We start from the raw sequence: 16,853 nt of genomic DNA, 5'->3' as shown, positions 1-16,853 counted from the left end.
TCCTACTGGCCACCTTTCCAGGTGTCTTGACCTGAACACAAACTTTGTCTGAATTTCAGCTCTGCTCAGTTTAGTCTGAGGAATCAGAGGGAATATTGTCTCTGTCCACAAACCCCTTCCACCCAAGTCTTCTGCTCCAGTGGTGATAACTGTGGTGATAACTGAAATAAAACACAGGTATAACAAAATTTCAAAAGTTGTCCCCTGGAACTAGCGCAGGATATAAGCTTAATATACAAAAATCAATTACTTTCTTATATGCTAGCAATGAACAAGTGGAATTTGAAATAAAAAACACAAGACCATTTATATTAGCACCTCCAAAAATGAAATATTCAGGCAGAAATCTAATAATATATGCACAAGATGTACATAAGGAAAACTACAAAACCCTGATGAAAGAAATTTTAAAAATCCTAAAGGAAAGGAGTGGTATTCCATATGTACGGATAGGAAGACTTAATATGGTCAAGATGTTAGTTCTTGCCAACTTGATCTATAGATTTAATGCAATCCGAATCAAAATCCCAGTAATATAGTTTGTGGACATCAACACACTGATTATATAGTTTACAGGGAGAGCTGGCCAGTTAGCTCAATTAGTTAGAATGTGATGTTGTAACACTAAGGTCAAGGGTTCAGATTCCTGTACCAGCCAGCCATCAAAAAAAAAAAGATAAAGTTTATAGGGAGAGGCAAAAGACCCAGAATAGCCAATAAAATATTGAAAGAGAAGAACAAAGTGTAGAGGATTGACAATATCTGACTTCAAGACTTACTATAAAACTACAGTAATCAAAACAGTGTGATATTGGTGAAAGAATAGACAAATAGATCAATGGAACAGAATAGAGAGCCCAGAAATAACTCACATAAAAATGATCAACTGATCTTTAACAAAGGAGCAAAGGCAATAAAATGTAGAAAAGACAACATTTTCAATAAATGATGCTGAAACAACTGGACCTCCACATGCAAAAAAAAAAAAAAAAAATAGACACAGACTTTACACTCTTCACAAAAGTTAATTCAGAATGTATCATAGACCTAAATGTAAAACACAAAACTATAAAACTCCTAGAAGGTAACATAAGAGAAAATCTAGATGACCTTGGATATGGCAATGACTTTTTAAATACAAGATCAAGGTGATGATTAAAATTAAAAACTTCTGCTCTACAGGAGAATGAGAAGACAAGCCATAGATGGGAGAAAATACATGCAGAAGACATATTTGATAATAGGCTATTGTTCAAAATATACAAAGAACTCTTAAAACTCAACACCTAGAAAATGAACAACCTGATTAAAAAATGGGCAAAAGAAACACCTCATCAAAGAAGATATATGATGGGAAATAAGCATATGGAAAGATGTTCAACATCATTTGTCAGTAGGGAATTGCAAATTAAAACAACGAAATACCACAACACACCTATTGGAATGGCTAAAATCCAAGACACCGACAACAGCAAATGCTGGTGAGGTTGTGGAGCAAACAGGAACTCTCTTTCATTGCCGGTGGGAATGCAAAGTGGTACAGCCACTTTGGAAGACAGTTTTGTGGTTTCTTACAAAACTAAACATACTCTTTCCACATGATCCAGTGATTGTGTTCCTTGGTATTTATTTAGATGAACTGAAAAGTTTTGTCCACATGAGAACCTCTACCTGGATGTTTACAGCACATTTATTCACAATTGGCAAAACTTTGAAGCAACCAAGATGTCCTTTAATAGGTGAATGGATAAATAAACTGTGGTACATCTAGACAATGGAAAATTATTCAGTGCTGAAAGAAATGAGCTATCAAGCCATAAAAAGACACAGGACAATCTTAAATGCATATTACTAAGTGAAAGAAGCCAATATGAAAGGCTATGTACTGTATGATTCCAGCTACATGACATTCTGGAAAAGTAAAAAATTATGGAGACAGTAAAAAATTCTGTACTTTACGGGGGATAGAGGGGAGATAGGAAAGACTGGGAAGAGGGTATAGGATTTTTAGGGCAGTGAAACTATTTCATATTATACTATAATGATAGACACATGTCACCACACATTTTTCAAAACCCATAGAATGTACAGCACCAAGAATGAACCCTAATGTAAGCTATGGACTTGGGGTGAAAATGATGTGTCAATGCAGGTTCATTTATTGTAAAAAATGTGTCTCTCTGGGGCTAGGTGTTGACAGTGGGGTAGGCTGTGCTTGTGTGGGGGTCAGGGGTATATGGAAATTCTCTATAATTTCCACGGAATTTTGCTGTGAACCTAAAACTTCTCTAAAAATAAAGTGTACTAAAAAATATATGTTAGTGGGGAAAAAAAAAGTTTTAAGTGATGAGTCAGTGAGAGAAGAATAAGTCTTGAGTAGCATAGGCTAGTTTCCAGCAGTACTGCCCTCTAAGTTTGCTTTCTTCCCCGACATCTTCCATTCCCCACTCCATCCCTACTTCCACCCTTTTAAGCATTCAGCCACTTTGTTTTTCTCCATGTGCTCATTTCATCAATGTCTCACCTCATATCAGTATTTCCATATTTTAGCATGGATGCACTTTGCTGCCAAGACCATAGAGCACCCAAGCTGAGATAGTCACAGAGTGACGGGCCTGTCTCTGGCTGAGCACAGTCCTGTGGGTCTGATTCCTTTCTGTTTGTTCCCATACTTTCCTGTCCCCTCCCCTCCTTCTTTTCTGTCCCCAGCTCCCAGGTACTCTGGAACCCTTGGGCTCACAGTTCAGTGGACATGCTGGGCTAGGCTGGCCTGGCCATTGCCAGGCCCAACCTTTTGAGTTTCTTTTGATCTCACCAATTCACAGACACGTTAGCCTGTCCTTTTTGCTGGGGGTGGGCTGCAAGCGAGACATCTAATGCTGCTTTTTTCAACTTCAGAGGGCTTGACCAACTTTTAGGGTGAGTTGCTTCTGGAGGGTTTCTCAGTGGGCATGTCAGCAGTTACATGTGTCTGTGAGACACAGATGGCTTTAAATTTTTGTAGGCTTTTAAAAATTTTAAACTATTTAAGAACTATTAAGAATTTTACAGTGTTTCAAATTATTTTTGTATTTTTATAGACAATAATTATATCATACAAAGAAAATATAGCGTGTTTCACCAAGCCTTCCAGGTTACAAATAGTGTGTGATGAATTGAATTATTATCCTGGAAGTCAGTACATCTGGGTTCAATCCCAGTTACTCATTAGATAGTGTGTGAAGTTATTCGTATCACGTCACTTCTTCAGATCGCAGCTTCCTCACCTATTAAAAAAAAGAAAGGGGGCCTACATGATAAGTCACGTCCCTTTCAGCTTTAACATGTTATGATTTCTATTTGTTAATTGCAAATACAGATGGTGACTGTTTCAGCCAACCCAGTTTCCTCTTGTATCACGTTTCTCTCAAAGTGAAACCTGAAAGCTTGAAAAGATTTCCCATAAAAGGCCACTTTTCAGATTTCATCAACTCCCAGAGCAGCTTGTCAATGGATCAGAAATTCTCATCTGGAAATGAGACAAGTCCTGACTTGTATATGTTCTTTCCACTCAAATTCAGGCACTGTTCTTGTGGAAAGAGTCGAGGAGGTTCGCCAGCCAGAGGCTCGTTCTGAGGGGATTGAAAGGTCTCCCAAGACAACCACTCCCAAGGGCGGGTTGAGTTTCTGTGAGCTGTTTCCTGCCTGAACAAACAGCCCCTCCCAAGCCCTTGAGGCAGAACTAGTTCAGGGACCACCCTTTGGGATTTGAGTCCTCAGCAGTGGCTAGAGAGACTTGGACAAAAAAAAAAAAAAAAAAAAGTGACAAAAGTGGTCCTTGGAGTTTAACTCCATGACAGGCCCAGAAACAATATGTTTTTTTTAGACTGGCAATAAATAACCTGAGCCTGTGCCAAACCTGGAACACATTCCCTGGTCTGTTCTGGTTCAAACGTGTCTGTCAGTGTGAGGCAGACAGGAATGGGGAAACAGGAGCCAAGACTGTTTGTTAAAGTCTGGTTCTTGGCCAAATTGTGAGGTTGTTTGTCTTAGAGTCTTCCTAGTTAGTTCTCTTTTGAAACTATCTTCTCACCTCCCTTTTTGGTGCTTTCTACTCTCCTGGCAAATTAGCCTCTCCCCCATCTCAGCCGCCTAACCATGCAACCTTTGTGTTCAGACAGGGATCAAGGTTGGAAAGGATTTGATTAATTCAAACAGGTTTGGAGTAAATGAGAAATTAAGATGACATTCCTCTCAAGAGGAATTACTTCATAGGAGTTTCTAAAAGATCCTAAAGCCTTCAACAACATCTCTAATAATGGGATTTCACACCTGTAGGAGAGAGAAATTTGTTTTTCTCCATGTGCTCATTTCATCAATGAGCTTCATCAAAGAGAACTTTTCTTTTGCCCTCTAAATCGTATCATGCTTTGTAATTTAAAGAAACACGAATGTAATGCCAACCATGTGCAGACACTGTTCTATACGAGGGTACTTCAAATACAAATCCTTCTGATTCTATTTTTCCAGGAAATTTTTGAAGTACCCTCATACATTACAAACATTAACTTATTTATGCCTTACAGCCATATGAGGTAGGTACTTTTAATATCCCCATTTTACAGGTAAGGACACTGAAGAACAGAGAGGTTGAGGAACTTTCTTGTGGTCACACAGTTAATGAATGGCAAAGCTGGGATTCAAATTCAGGCCATGTGCTTCCAGAAGCCATGATCATAATTACCATGCTATTCTGTTGGCCCAGTTTAATTCATGCCCAGACACTTTCTGGATGGATATTTAGAAGCAGATCATTTTATTTCACTTGGACTTTGTTTTGTTTTGTTTTTTGGAAGCTGGCTGCTGGTAAGGGGATCTGAATCTTTTTTTTTTTTTTCTCTCTCACTTGGAACTTTTGATGAATCATAAAAGAATATCTTGACTTTAGGTGGACAAATAGAAGTAGATGTGGTGGATCTAGACTGATTTATTTATATATTCACATTAAACTAAAATGTTTTTAAAATCAAACTAATATATGAGCTATTAGAAAAAAGTATAGACCCAAGGGTAAGCCAACAATACTTGATAGTACTCTGACCTTCCCTTTACATCTCTGGCCCCCTCTCCAGAGGCCAGAGCTTACAATTCTGTTGGTTACCTCCACGTCTCTAAATAATACGCTCATACTGATGTTTTTGATTGATTGATGAACTTCAGACACTATCTATTGACTTCCTGCTGTGATCGTTGAGAATCTAGTTTTCTTCCAACACTGTGTTCGCCTTTCTCCTCTCTTGCCAATATATTTAAATAAATGTTAGTTCTTCTATTGCTTACTTTTGAAATTTTAGATAAGTAAACCTGTTTCTTGCTTTATAGATGAGATCTCCAAGCTCCCTGCTTTGTTAGTGCCTCATCCTTCATCTTACCTCTAATGTAATTGTGATGAAATCTTTCATGCTTTTATGATAGCTTTATCCCAAAAGTTAAGTCAATAAAATTTATTTATATTATTGTGTTGAGTTAAATATTTTTCAATGGAGAGCTACATAAGGTGCTATGACTAAATTAATTTTCTTGCACAATCTTTTTTCCTTTTAGTTTCAAACGGCCTTCCATTTTTTTCTTTCATTCTTTGCCTTGATCTTTAATATTTTCCATCACTTCAGTCATACTTTTTGGCCCACAATGTCCCCTTTTTCCACAGTCCTCCATTGTCCTGCTCACGTCATTCTCTTGCTAAAGACTCTCCAATGACTTGTTGTCACGGTTCACATGGCACCTGCTTATTTCTCTGACATCATCTCCTACCTCTCTTTGTTTCACTCCCATCATTCCTGCCACAGTTGCCTTTTTCCCACTCTTCAAACACACGAGGCTCATTTCTACCACTGGGCCTTTGCACATGCTGTCTCCTCTTCCTGAAATACACTTCTCCCAGAGTTTCGTCTGGCTCAGCTCCTCATTTCATCCAGGATTCAGCTTGAGTGTTACCCCTCAGAAAAGCTTTCCTTGTCCACCCCACCTGAACCGACACGTCTCTCCTTTCCCTATTTTATTTTCCATCATGGAATTTATCACTACCTATAATCAGTTTATACACATGTTTGTTTACCTCTTTTCTATGTCTCTCATTGGAACCTAAGCATTCTGTTTTCTTTCTTGCTCACTGCTGTTTTCCCAGCACCCAGAAGAGTGCCTAGCACATAAAAGAAGGAGTTTCTCTCTTAAACCTTCTAAATAGAGGCCCTTCATTGCTCTCTGTGATTGGACCCATGGACTTCTATTCCTCTATTTTGCTGGTGAATATATTCAAGTAAGTTTCTAAGAAAGGATGCATTGAGAGTGAAATCTCCAAAACCTCCAACATCTGAAAATGTCTGTATTCTGCCTTCAACCTAATGGATAGTTGGCCTGGATGTAAATTCTAGGTTGAAACTCACTTTTTCTTTGAATTTTGACAGCCTTGCCCCTGACTAGAAGTCTGAGGCATTTCGGGCTGTCATTCCTTTGACAGGTGACCTCTGTGTGCTTTTCTGGGTGTGTATGCGTGTGTTTGAACTTTCTTTCTAGAAGCTTTTAGGGTTTCGTCTTTATACATTCCCAGTGATGTATCTAGGTTCTCTTTTTTTCTCTTTCTCTCTCTCATACTGATCTGAAATCAACAGACTTTTTCAATTTGAAGACAACTTGTTTCTCCATTTAGATTTTCTGTTATTCTGCTGTTCTTTCTTTCTGAAATACTCTTTAGTCAGTTTGGACTTTCTGGAATGTTCCTTTATTTATTAACTTTATCCTCTATTTTTCACTTTAATGTCTTTTCATCCCTTATTTTGCAAGATTTCCTTTTTTATCTTCTAAGAGTTTTAATATTTTTTGGCAGTTGCATTTTTAAATTCCAAGAATAAGTCTTGTTTTCTGACTTTTTCTTTTTCATAGCATCCTATTCATGTTTTAGGAATACAATCTGCATTAGTCTGCTAGGGCTTCCACAGCAAAGTTCCACAGATTAGGTGGCTCAGACAACAGAAACTCATTTTCCCACAATTCTGGAGACTATAAGTCTGAGATAAAGGTGTTGGGAGGGTTGGTTCCTCCTGAGGCTTCTCTCCTTAGCTTGCAGGTGGCTGCCGCCTTGTGTCTTCACAGCATCTTCCCTCTGTATGCGTCTGTGTCCCGTTCTCTTTCTCACATAAAGAAACCAGTCTAATTGGATAAGGGCCCACCCTAATGACCCCATTTTAACTTAATTATCTTTGTGAAGACCTTATCTCCAAACACTGTAGCATTCTGAGATACTGGGGGTTAGAGCTTCAATATATGGATTTGGAGGGACACAATTCAGCCCATAACACAGTGTCATCTCAATTTCTGAGTGTTTTAAATGCATTTTTAAAAAAGTTCTGTTGTATTCCTTGCATTAGCTGTTCTCTCCAGAGTTACTTTTTCTATTTATTTATCTTGATTTTTTCTCATTAATGCTGTACACTTTTGTCAAATGCCTGGTTATCTATATACATTTAAGAATCAGACAATAGAAAGTTTGACTGTGTACTGTATTAGTGGGATTTGCTTACTGGCAGACTTTGCTTCAGGAGCCAGCCATTATACCAGCGTGCCCTCAAATTTCTGAATGCAGAGGAAAACACTTTGGAAGCCTGACCCCTACACTGGCTGCCTTGATCCTCTTTCTATTAAAGAACCCTCCATTTTTTGGCCAAGGATTAAGGTTTGGGGTGGAATGGGGAAGACACCCAGTTAAACTTGAATTTCAGACAAACAAATCATTTTCTATTATAAGTATGCTCAGTATGATACTTGGGACACACTTAACACTAAAAAATAGTTCTTGGTGAATCTGAAATTCAAATTCAACTGGGCCTCCCATATTTTATGTGGCAACCCTACCACAAGGGTGACACAGATGGGAGGTAAAGGCCTGGCCACCTGACATTCTGCCTAATGGACAGGGGAGAAGACTAAGGAGAGAGGGGTGGTTTCATTTACTGACCTTCAGATAATCATAGATTTTCCTCTCACTTCCTGGGCCCAGGACAACAGAACCCTGAAGAATTCTGGCCAGCTGATCTACTCCCTCTCAGGCCACAGCCCCTCTGCATGTGTGATATAATAAAAAATAGATATCTTTGTCCCCAGAGTCTGTTATTCCTCACAACATCTCTGAGGGTTCTGTTGATATGTTTTTTCACATTTTACGTTTTCCTTAGCAAACCTTCTTTTTCGGCAGTTGGTCGGTCTGGGGATCCAAACCCGTGATCTTGGTGTTACCAGCACCATGCTCTCCCAACCTAGCAGCCCACCTAGCAAATCTTTCTATTGTGAATCCTCAAGCCCCTTAGAACTTTAACAACTTCTGTCTGTCAGTGCTATGAATTTTAAAGCTGGGCTCACAAGAGGCTAGGAACAACATGTAATTCTGTTCTATTTACATGTTTACTTCTTCAAAAAAGATACTAAGCTTAAATATTGGGTGGAGAATGCAAAAGTCCATGTAAATTGGTCCAAGTCTCATTCTTAGACAACAGAGTGAGAATTCAAATTCACAGGTCCAGTGGGTCAGTCCATAATTATTTATTGCTTAACTAATGGGGTCTCTGATTTTTATAGTCAATTTTTATTAATTTAACTTGAAATAAAAGCAGAAGGTATACTTAGGGTAAGCAACTGCTCTGGTTGCCTGGGATTGAGGGAATTCCCAAGACAAGGATTTTGAGTGCTAAAAGCAGCAAAGTCCTGGGCAAACTGGTATGAGTTGGTCACTCCATGTATATACTAGAAGTATAAAAATAAGTATATAAAGGGATTAGGCCTAATCCTAATGCTCAAATTGTTTTCTAATTTATTTTATATCCCATATAATAACATATATACATTATGTATGTGTATGTATGAATACATCTATCAATCCTCTACCCTTTTAATTTTTCTTCACTTGAATCATCTTTAAAACGAGAATAACATGCAGTGTGCTCACAGGAGTGTTGAATTGCTTAATTAATGCTTGTAAATTGCTTTGGGATCCTTTGATGAAAGTGCTAAGTGATTATAAAGGCTTATAACAATATTATTCTTATTTTATTCAGAGGGCTGCAGCAGAATTCAAAGCACATTAACTCACTGAGCATAGAGAGATTACCTTATTATTTAGATGTGTAATCCCCAGGGAGGTTCACTTACAATATTAACATAATATGGAACTAGTTCACTACAAATTGTTCTTTTAAAATAAATATCAAAGAGGGAATGTAAGTGATACAGAGCCTTTACACCTAAAGAACAAAATGCATAGGCAGGAAGGAAGTATTGGCACAGGTCTGAAATAAATGAAGCCACCTGGCTTTTGTAAAAAGCTATAAGAAAGGACCCTTTCAGAAAACAGGATCTGTTACCCTTGCAGTCATTCTAGGTAAACACATTTTTCTGTGAGATGTAATTAGTCCTAGTTACTGAAAATGTCATGTTTTCCCTTGACAGATACTGAAGTTTTCCCCAGGATTAAACTGGGAATATTTGAGATAAAATTAAGTAGTACTATTTAAATGGAACATTTATTTAGACTTCCGGTCAAGATGGAGGAATAGGCGGTCCCCAGGGTCACTCTCTCCCACAAGTCAACCAATTTACAACTATAAGAAAGCAATGACAGCCAAGCTGGGGCCTCTAGAGCTAGAGCAAGAGGAGGAGAGACCTACGGAGTGCATGAAGGCTGGAGAAGCCAGGATGAGAGAAAGGAAGGATCGCTCAGCTTCTCTGTCTAATCCTGCTGCCTTTTCTCTCTCGCCTGAGTTGTTCCATAGAGCAATCCCCAGTAAATCTCCTGCACATTAATCTGAGAGCAGCAGGGCCTTTTTCCCAGGAAAACTAACCTAGGACTGGACCATTTTACATATGTGAGCGGGTCTTTTAATAAGCATTTCAAGTATTAAAACAGGTTTATTTATAAATATTTAAAATATATTAAAATTATTCAGGTAGTATGCATATGAATCCTGTCATAAAAATTTTACTCCATCATGATCCTACCATACATAGGAACTGTTGTAGTCAGAAAGCAACAACACAAAGATGTTAACAAGAGATTGTGTCTAGATTGCCTCAGATAGTCAGAGCTTGACAGTTTCGGATGTTCAGAAATTTAATTTTGTCAGAGGTGACCACACTCAGAGAAACATGTACAGAGTGGGTAATATAACTAAGAAAAGAGCATGTGGCAATTTATATCGAGAGTGGCAATTTATGAGAAATACAATTGCCAAGCAAAACTAAAGTTTCAATTGGCTACCTTGCACACTCTTACTCTACAGGAAAATCTACATGGGAGGTCAAATCAGAAATTTACTTAATGAGTAAGATAATTTATCTGACTTTAATTTATCTGATTTATCATGATCTGATAACCTTTCCACCATTCAACCCCGGTGGGACATTTCTACAAGTAGACCAGATATTTCTGCTTACCAAGGTACTCTTGCCCCAGACAGTTTACAATACTCAACTTAATACTAATATAAAACTCAGTCTCCTAATGATCCATTAATAACCACTCTGGCTCCCCTTGTTGGAGTGAGCGGGACTGAAGCCATGTTGGGACCTAAAACCACATGGGTTCTAAAAGATTTTAAAAAGACACAGTTTTTTTTCTTGGCATGCATTTCTTTGAATTCCCTTTTTCCCCCATGGTTATTTGATATTTTGGAACTCAGTTATGGGGCAAGATGACATTATTTATGAATGTAAAGTTGTTTTCCAGCCAGCCTGGAGCTGCAGACTTGCACATACTATCCAGACACTAGGAAACCAAGGAAGACATCAATAAAGCTGTGCTGATTGCACCCCTCCAAGAGGACCCTGAGATAACAACAAGGACAGGAGCAGAAACCATGACTCTTGGAGACACCTTGCACTGGCTCCTTGTACAGAGTCCCTGCAGCTCATGTCTCCCTCCTTCCTGCTTTCCATTTCCCATGTTTCATTCCCTCAGCTCCTCTTTAAAATCTCCCTGAAACCCTAAAGCAGGGAGACAGTTCTAGTCTGTCTCCTCAGACGTCTGATAATAAACTTCCTGCCTTGCACCAGCATTTGGCTGACGAGTCTTTTGTTTCCGAGAGGAGAGTAGCAGGACCTGGATGCCAGGTAATAATCTCAGAGCAGTTCTTCAAACGAGTGCCAGAATATTTTTTTAAATGCAAATTTGACCATGTCACCCCTCTGCCTAAAACTCTGCAATGGCTTCCTATTGCTATAATGTGAAGATAAATCTTAACCTTGTCCACAAGACCCTGTGTGGTCTTATCAGAGAGAAAAAAGTCAATTCTTCAAACTCTCTATTTGGATAACTTCCTCCAGAAAACCAAATCAGTACAAAATGCAGGAGGCTAACCCTCTGAAAGCAACAAACTGACTCGGAGAATGTAGCAGAATGAGAGGCAGATCAGTAATTTCTTCCCCCAATCCCTGTCCCTAGATTTATAAAATTATCCAGCAAAAAGAAAATTATAAACACAACAACAAACCTTCACTAGGGATGATCTTAGCCTGCTTGAGATCCTACTAGAATTCACTACATTCGAACAAGACACAGGTTTTGTGACTTACTTCCCTACACAGCCTTGTCCCCAAACATAGCCTCAGAGCTGAAAGGAAGAGGAACTTGGACTGCATGCCTATAAAGTGGCTGTCATTTTATATACCTTATCTCATTTGGTTCATACAATAACTCTACCAGATGGAAAAAGAGGGTCCTCCTTATCCAGGTGTTCATGATCTGGGTCCACATTGTTATAAGATTCTGCAAGAGAGCAAAAGTCAACAAAATTTGAAAATAATTACTAACCAATCGACGTATTCTGATGAGTTTCCATACAAACTTCCCTTCGGCTTAAAACTAAGTTCTGGATCTAACTCTCTTTCCGAGGTCTTGTGTTGTGTTCTATGGCAAGAATAAAAATATGGACAAAACCTAGTATGAGCAAGCCTGTGGGGAAACAAAAATTTTCTGGTACTGCTTGCTGGTAGCATGGAAATTAGTGCAGCCTCTGGATTGTAGTCTGGCAATAGGTTTGGAAATGTAAAATGTCCATTACTTTTGAGTCACTTCTAGAAATCTGCCCTAAAGTTCACATTTTCTAGAGGGTAGAAATAACTGAGAGGGAAGTTCGACTGTTTTAACTGTTTTAATGAAGTGAAAACTGTTGCAAATAATGGCTTAAAACAGAAAAATGTGAACATCAAAAGATCTCAGGAAACATATTTTTTCAAGAGCAACTCTCTGTGTGATGGTGGTGCAATGTGAAATGTGAGCCATGATATACACACAACTGTGTTGGAAAAAAATCCATGATGTGATTCAGCATTTTTTTTTCATGGCTGCAATTGTAATCTAAACATTAAAAAGTAAGTTTATTTTCATAATTTTAAGTTTTATTTTTCAAGATAGAGATCCCCCCAAAACCATCATTTTTTTCCCCTCTATTTACTATAAAATACTGGTCCTCCTTCCAATATTTAATTTTTTGGTAACAATTATCCTCTGATAATAAGGTCCTCCTCAATTATTCCCATTATAGATGAGTTGATTGAGGTTTAGAGAATTTAAGAAATGTGCTAAAGGTCACAACACTAAGGATTCAGCCCTTATTCCAAATATGGGCCCCAAACGTGATCTTCCTTTCATTACACAATGTGACTCAGTAGGGACCCTCTGCCCGGCTTGCTCACTTGGTCTGTCTGGTCCTCTGTCTCTGAGCAGGGACAGTTACACCATATTATGAAAAATAGATCTGCTAGTTGTCCCTGCATCTGAGTTCTCCTCCAAGCTCTTATCACAGCAGGAACATCTACTAGCACCCAGGCCACTACTGGGGTATGAGTTAGAGATTCTCTCCATCAGTGCTGTTCCTCCAGTCCCAGGAATTTCAGCATCTGAAAATTAATGATAAACAGGTAAAGCAGATAGTTGAAGGAGCAGAATTTGCACTTAGAGTTACTGAATAAGGTGGCTATAACAAAAGGAAAGGAATCCCCATTCCAAAAGGTGGGAGGTGGAAAAAAGAAATTTTAAACGCCTCTAAACCCTCTTAGTTTATAGATTTTCTGAGACCTGACACCATCTCTAAAGAGCTAATTCTAACAATTCAAATAGGCTTTAAAGCATAATCACTTATAAAGAAATAAGCTTTTTTACATATTTATATTAAATAGGCTAGTAAATGGTTGAAGAACTGAATAAAGTATAGGAATTCTAGTGCAATTTTGAAAACCAACTATACACACACATGACTTCTAGTTAAAAAGAGTGGTGGTATCATTTAAATTCCTTTTAAAACTGGAAAGTAATTGCTTTTTAAGGGTATAATTCTAAGTGCTAGGATCACAGGACATGAGTAAATACAACAAGGTGACTATAATAATTTCCTAGACTGTATTTAAATTATTTTATCTTTTCTTGGGCTGTCTCCATTAAACATGAATGGGTTTTATAAGGTGAATTTCACTATTGTAATAAAAAACAGTCTTTGGGGGAGCTTCCTTTCTCTTACTTGAGAAAATGAAAGTTTTGGATTCAATCCTGAAATTATGAATGAGAAAGACAGTGAGATTTAAGAAAGCCATTTTTTAGTATTAAAAAGAAAAAGTCTTTTAAAAATTTAATTATAACGTTAATAGTGAATTTCTAATCTCAATGATGATAATTTTTAGGAGACCGAAGACATCAAACAGAAATGTATTTTTTTCTTTTTCAATTTGAGGTTTAAACATTTAAAACCATATCAAATATAGCATATATTATCTCAAAATAATATAGTGTCTTGCATTTTGTTTTTGTAAAGGGCTTAACTGTCAGTTTTTCTTTAAGAGGTAAAGAATGGGAATTATATAATATTCAGCATTTTGACAGTTTTTTTACACAAACAATATGTGGTAGTCATTTATACTATTGCCACATATTTCCTTTCCTGGGACGTCAAGAGATTGTTCCGTCCTGGTTCCCTTTTCCAACATCACCAGACTGTCTTCTGCAAAGCTTGTATGGAGCGATGTAACTACTTCTGGCCAGTGGGTTGTCAGAAAAAGTCTCAACCTGTGGCCCTCCAATCTTGTCTTTTTCCCTCTGGCATGGAGATTAGCACTGTTCAGGATGATGGCTGCTCCATAGGCCTGGATCCCTGAGTGACTCTGATGAGCAAAGCATTATTATTAGCCTGCGAAGGACCAGAGCATAAGCAATCAAAAAATCCTCATCATTAAATGGTGCAGACTTTATGGAAAATGGTGTGGAGTTTCCTCAAACAATTATAGATAGATCCACCATATGACCTAGCTATCCCACTGCTGGGTATATTTCCATTCCACCCAAAGAAATGGAAATCATCATGTCAAAGGGATACCTGTACTCCCATTTTTATTGCAGTGCTATTTACAATAGCCAAGAGTTGGAACCAGCCTAAATGCCCATCACTGGATGAGTGGATAAGTGGTATATCTACACAATGGAATACTACTCTGCTGCAAAAAAGAATGAAATACTACCATTCACAGCAACATGGGTAGACTTAGAGAAAATTATATTAAGTGAAATAAGCCAGGCACAGAAAGAGAAATACTGCATGTTCATACTTACATTTGGGAGCTAATAAAATAAATAAATAAATATACAAACAAACAAACTAGGGTGGGTAGAAGACAACAATCACAATAATTACTTGAACTTGTTAAGACAAGTGAACAGATATGATGTTGATGGGGGAAGGAGAAAGAGGAGGGGGAAAGGAGGAATTGGTAAAGGGACACAAAAGTCAACTACATTGTATATCGATAAGTTAATATAAAAAATAAATTAATTTTAAAAAATCCTTGCTGTTGCCATTTTAAGCCACTAAAACTCTGTGATTATCTGTTACTGCAGCATCACTTAGCCTTGTCCTACTGATACACTATATTTTGTATTGCACAGATAGAAAATCAATGGTGTCAAATCTTGGTTAGTATCAGAAATTTGTAAAAAATTAATAGATAGTAGACATTAACAGATAATAGAATTAGAGCAAGAAAGATTCTAACAGGGATTTTTCCCTTTTTTTCATTGACATAAATATTTCCAAAACAGTTCATTAAATGGAGAAGATTTGTAGTTGATGAAAGAAAAAGGGGTTCCATTCTGACACGTGTTTCTGTTATATCACTCATTATTACTAAGGGTAATAATAATAGCTATCTTGAATTGAGCGTGAATATGTTCTGGCTCGTATACTAGGTGCTTTACTTACATTATTTTATTTAATTTCAGTTAATCATCACAGTGACACAAAGACAGCTATTATTCAAAGTGAGGTCTTCCTATCTTCAAGCCAGTATTCTTTCCATTATGGCAATAGTGTTTTATGGTTTGCAAAGTGCTTTCATGATACATAACAATATTTCATCTTTGCAGCAAGTATGTTGTTGATATTTTCCCATTTTACAGATAAGGCAAAAGGACTTCAAAAAACTTTTCTGATTTGTGCAAAGTTATATACAGCTAGTAACAGAACCAGATCCTTGAAATACAAATCCCGTGTGTTTTTTTGTTATATTTGCAGAGCAATAATCATAATGCAAAGAGATAGTTAGACAACATATTTTTCACCTTTCCTTAATGCTTTCCTTCAGGCTACTTCCCACAGGTGCTTTTTACTTTGGGGGAAAAATAACCTAAACTTTGGAATGCTCTAAACCCTAGGTGATAAACAGTTTTCAATTGAGTCTAGTTAGTTAAAAAAATTAAAGCGGGGATCAATTAGAAGTCATTGTTTTCAGGTTTATAAAGTGCTTTGCAGAAGACAGTCTAGTGATAGTTCTGAATGGATTGTCATGTGTCTGATTAAATGGTCCAGTGAAAGGACCCTTTAGCTTGAATAGTAGAGCCTTTATTTTCAAGCAAACTAAACTGTGTTTAGCTGTCTGGTCTGGGCTAAAGCCCCTTTGAAAATCATGGCTATGATAAAAGGAGCCAGGAGTCAGGCCTTCTTAGTGTCAAACTGGAAAGGCCCATTCTGCTGTTTTTTTTTTTTTTTTTTAATCCCATCGACTTTCCATTGTATACCTAGTAAAAAAAAAATAAACGGATTTTCACTAGGACAGTCTTCTAGGCAGACTAAAAAGCACTTATTCTCTCTCTTTTAAAAAATCCTATTGGTATAATAGAGTACATCGTAATCTTTTGTGCTTTTTAAAATCTCCATATCTGTAGTTATATCTCCATTATGGTTTCTACTGTTTGTGTCTATCTTTCTTTTTTTCCCCCTTAATTAGTTTTGCCAAAGCTTTTCTTATTTCTTTGATTTTCAAAGAATCACCTTTTGGATGTTATTAGTCAACTCCAGCTTTTAAAAAATCTATTGCATGATTTCCTGCCTTTATCTTTTAAAACTGTATTTGAAATTGTTAATTGTAGCAGAATTTACATGCATTTGAAAAATAGAGAGATATATGAGAATGATTATGTATTTGATTTATATTACTCAGTGCACATAAGGGCCATGGACCCCTGTAGGGGCTTTTGCCCTAATTTTTATGTCCTTCTACTTTCTTTGGATTTATTTTGTTCTCTTTTTCAGATTTTCTGAGTTGAAAGCTTGGTTTCTTTGTTTTTCATTTTTGTGTTCTCTGTTAAATGCATTCGAAACAATAAGTTAACCTCTAAATACTGCTTTGGCTATATCCTATAGTAACAAAAGTGCATATATTGAAAAGCAGCTTTACTCACTTGGTGGAAGAGTTTTATTAACAGTTCTCCTTTTATTATTGTTTACTACTGCTATTTGGCATTCACTGGTTATTTACTACATGGTAGGCCTGAAAAGGTTTTCACC

The sequence above is a fragment of the Cynocephalus volans genome, chromosome 12 (assembly GCF_027409185.1).
Source record: "Cynocephalus volans isolate mCynVol1 chromosome 12, mCynVol1.pri, whole genome shotgun sequence".
Lineage (NCBI taxonomy): Eukaryota > Metazoa > Chordata > Mammalia > Dermoptera > Cynocephalidae > Cynocephalus > Cynocephalus volans.
Note: the sequence above shows the minus strand (reverse complement) of the source record.